A 4,168-nucleotide genomic window follows, 5' to 3' on the forward strand; every position below is an offset into this window, starting at 1 on the left:
TTTCAAAGCGGAGATTTCTGGTTTCAGCAGAGACTCTTGATTGCAGCACCTCCGTCAAAAGATTAGTCTTAACTGCCACCATGGGAAACTGAAGGTTCAGGACCTTAGCTGCTATACGCACCACCATCGTGTACGATGCACTCTTCTGCGACGGTAGAAGGCAGACCAGCATATGGAGAAGTATCCAGGCCACTGGCCTCACACAGCTCCTCACAACAGTCCACACCTTGATCATCATAGGGCTGGTATTCTAAAGGGACCATGGAGAAGTGTGGCTCACTGGTTAGAGGAGGCAGACCCGGACGCTGAGATCAGACCCTGTACCAGGGTTCAATTCCCGACGCGGCAGGGTCTTGAGCCCAAAATGTCCACGGACTCGGTAATTCTCGCTTCGGTGCCTACTCGAATCACAGGTTCACACTCTGCAACTCTGGGCAATAGCTTGCTTAATCTCCACTACGGCCCCCCGCGGCGGGATGCCTGGCTTTCACCTTGGGGATACCCAGTAGGGGCTATCTCACAGGGAAAAACCAGGACGGGTTCCCAATGCAAAGCGCTTTGAGACCTGGCGGTGATATTGCGCTATATAAAAACCCATCCATCCATCCATCCATCCACCATCGACCCCTCACAGTCTCTCCCCCCTCCCCCGGGGTATAGCCGATGAAAATTAGACTCCAATCTGGGAGGCAAGGCTCCTGGTGTCAGAGTGGGCAACGAGCGACACCTCTCCAGCTCCATGAGGATGCCAATAAAGCCGGTCGTGTGGGGAGCACTGGTGCTGGGGAAGGTCAAGATGGCTCGACTGGTGGCAGTCTGAATCCAGGAATGGATCCATGGTGCCCCACCCGAGCTGGCGGCAAGAAATCAGAGGTGGTCCCCTGGACCCCCACGGCACCTGAATGCACGTTATCAGGCCAGACCACCCAAAAAGTGGGTGCATAACCTCATTGAGCTCTCTTAACTGGGAGGTGGGGGGTTGGGGGGGCGAACCAGCCTTCAGAAATTCAATAAAACAGGAAGTCGGAACAGAGAACGAGGCCTAGATCGCGAAGGCTCCTTCATCTTCTCAGCAGATCAACTAGAAGTCAAAGAATGCTTTGACTTCTTACTCTTCTTCTTATGCCTCCTACCTGAATTTTTCAATGACTTCGAGCAGGACAAAGAGGACTTCGGGCCGCACGAATGATCCCAGGACCCTCCCCTCGACTAGGATTTCATCCGCTTTAGAGTCATTTGCCGGACCACTTTCAGTTCCAGGGACTGCTCCCTCTAAGGCTTTGGAGCGTTGGGGTATCAATCGGAGCCCACCTGGGTGCTGTGGCTGCGTTCAAAACTCGAAAGTAAAACGATGTGCAGGTCCGTCGCCATCATCGCACACTGACAGGCACCGCAGGGCTAAAAATTTGACTTACGCAAGGACATCCTCGACACACCAGGAGGTAAACCTCAAAAGAAGTCAACATAACTTTGAAAAAAAGGCCTGTCAAAAAGTGACAAAGGGGTAGCTCTTCTCGGGATCACCTTAGGCTGGCACGGAAAGAGAAGAACTGATGTCAGCACGCGTGGGTGATGTCTATATAGGTACTGCAATGTCATTTTCGGTGCTGACGAAGCAGATGGACGCAAAGCCGACCCGGCGTCACCTACTGGTGCTTAGGGGCACTGCTCATGAAAAATCTTCCGGATCCAGTCTGACGCATGATTGGAATTTCTACGGTAAGGAATCTGCAGCTAGAAATCTCTATCAGGTAGAACATTCATATTGTTTCTTCCCTCTCTGGATATTCTGATGAATTGAAAGATGACTCTTTTGCTTGAAAGCCTTGTCACATTTAGTACATTTATATGGTTTCTCCCCTGTGTGGGTTTTCAGATGAACTGAAAGATGACTCTTTTGCTTGAAAGCCTTGTCACATTTAGTACATTTATATGGTTTTTCCCCTGTGTGGATTTTCAGATGAACTGAAAGATGACCCCTTCGCCTGAAAGTCTTGTCACATTCTGTACATTTATATGGTGACTCCCCCGTGTGGACTCTCTTGTGTATGTACAGATTATCATTCCGCTTGAAAGCCTTATCACATTCAGAACATTTATAAGGTTTCTCTCCAGTGTGAGTTCTCTGATGTACTGTCAGTCTTTTCTTCAGAACGTATGACTTGTCACATTCAGAACATTTAAAGGGTTTCTCTCCAGTGTGATATCTCTGATGTACTAATAGGTCAGTCTTCAGAACGAAAGCCTTGTCACATTCTGAGCATTTATATGGTTTCTCTCCCTTGTGATTTCTCTGGTGTAATGACAGTACATATTTTTGTTTGAATGCCTTGTCACAGTCAGTACACTTATATGGTTTCTCACCAGTGTGATCGCTCAGATGCCGCATTAGAAGAAATCTGGTTTTGAAACCCTTATCACACTCAGAACATTTGTATGGAATCTCACCGCTGTGAGACATGTGATGTCTCCTTAACTGTTCTTTTGTAATAAAAGCCTTCTCACATTCCGAACATCCATAAGGTTTTATCCCAGTGTGAACTCGCTGATGTGTTATCAGCGGTGCCTTTGTACTGAAAGCCTTCTCACATTCAGAACATTTATACGGTTTCTCACCAGTGTGAGTTCTCTGGTGACTGATTAGTCCACCTATTCCGTTAAAAGCTTTTTGACATTCAGAACATTCATATGGTTTCTTGCCGGTGTGATTTCTATGATGCATTATTAGCTGGCCCTTTGTGATAAAACACTTGTCACACTCAGAACATTTGTAAGGAGTCTCACCACTGTGTGACATTTGATGTCTCTTTAACTGTCCTTTTGTAGTGAAAGCCCTCTTACATTTAGAACATCCATAAGGTTTTATCCCAGTGTGAATTCGCTGATGTATTATCAGCGCTGACTTTGAACAGAAAGCCTTCTCACATTCAGAACACTTATAAGGTTTCTCGCTAGTATGTGTTCTCAGACGGCTTATCAGACCTGCTTTTTCACTATAAGTCTTATTACATTCAGAACATCTATATGGTTTTTCACCAGTGTGAATTATCTTATGTGATGGTAAATCACTCTTTTGCATGAAAGCCTTATTACATTCATAGCATCTATATGGTTTTTTCCCAGAGTGAATTCTCTCATGTGATGATAAATAATTCATATTCTTTAAAGTCTGGTCACATTGAGAACATTTATATGGTTTCTCCGTAGTGCGATTTCTGTGATGTAGTATTAGTTCATCCTTTTCATTGAAAGCCTTGTGGCACTCAAAACCTTCACCTGTATGAGGCTGTTGATCTATCATCTTCTGTGCCTTTGTAATGAACGTCTGGACACACTTAGTGCATTTACACGGTCTTAGTTCAGTGTAGACAGACTTTCGTCCAATGAGAGAGCCATTTGTGATAGAGCCTTTACATTTGGGACATTGAAATGTTTTTATTTTTCAATATAGTTTTGTTTGCCTGCTATCAAATTGCTTTTTCTAATAAAAGTCTTGGTAAACACTGTAGATGTATTATGTCTTAATATACTGAGATCTCCTTGATGTTTTTCCAGATGGATATTTATATAAAAATCTCTGTCGCATTTAGATTATTTGTATGCCTCCTCCATAATGCACACATTATGTTTAAATAATTATTCATTGAAATCAAATCCTAGAGAAACTGGGTGAATGCATGTAGCTTCTCCCGTGTCTGTCCAAGTTAGTACTTTCAAGTTAGCTACATTTTACTTACACATATAGATGAAAAAGAACCTATATACACTCTAAAATCTTACCAGTAGCGTTACAACTGCAAAGTTGTTCACCTAAATGAAGTGCCTTTGCATTGATAAACCAAGTAAATCATTTCTATGGCTCGTCCCACTGCGTACAGGTGTTCGGCTAAGTTAACAGAGTGGCGGCATAATTTCTCCATTGGCTCTCCTATTTCCTTTCTCGTCGGTATGAAGTCAATATTACAGCATTAGGTGCCATTTTAAAGCACATCTAGTGCACAAATATGATCTTTTTCCTGTATGGCACATGTGATTTGTTAGAAGATAGCCGTTTTTCATATTATGCACTCTTCTCATATTCAGTATTTATTTACATGGCAAAGCTCTGCGCTAGCCTCTCAAGAGGGGATATTTTTATGTGTTTTTAGAGTCGCCTTTTACGCAGAAG

General features: G+C 43.9%; 1 pseudogene; it reads right to left on the minus strand.

Moving 5' to 3' along the window:
* Nucleotides 1–989: 989 nt before the first annotated feature.
* Nucleotides 990–3,729, minus strand: LOC144773692 (uncharacterized; annotated as a pseudogene).
* Nucleotides 3,730–4,168: the final 439 nt, after the last annotated feature.

The sequence above is a fragment of the Lissotriton helveticus genome, chromosome 8, assembly GCF_964261635.1.
Source record: "Lissotriton helveticus chromosome 8, aLisHel1.1, whole genome shotgun sequence".
NCBI lineage: Eukaryota > Metazoa > Chordata > Amphibia > Caudata > Salamandridae > Lissotriton > Lissotriton helveticus.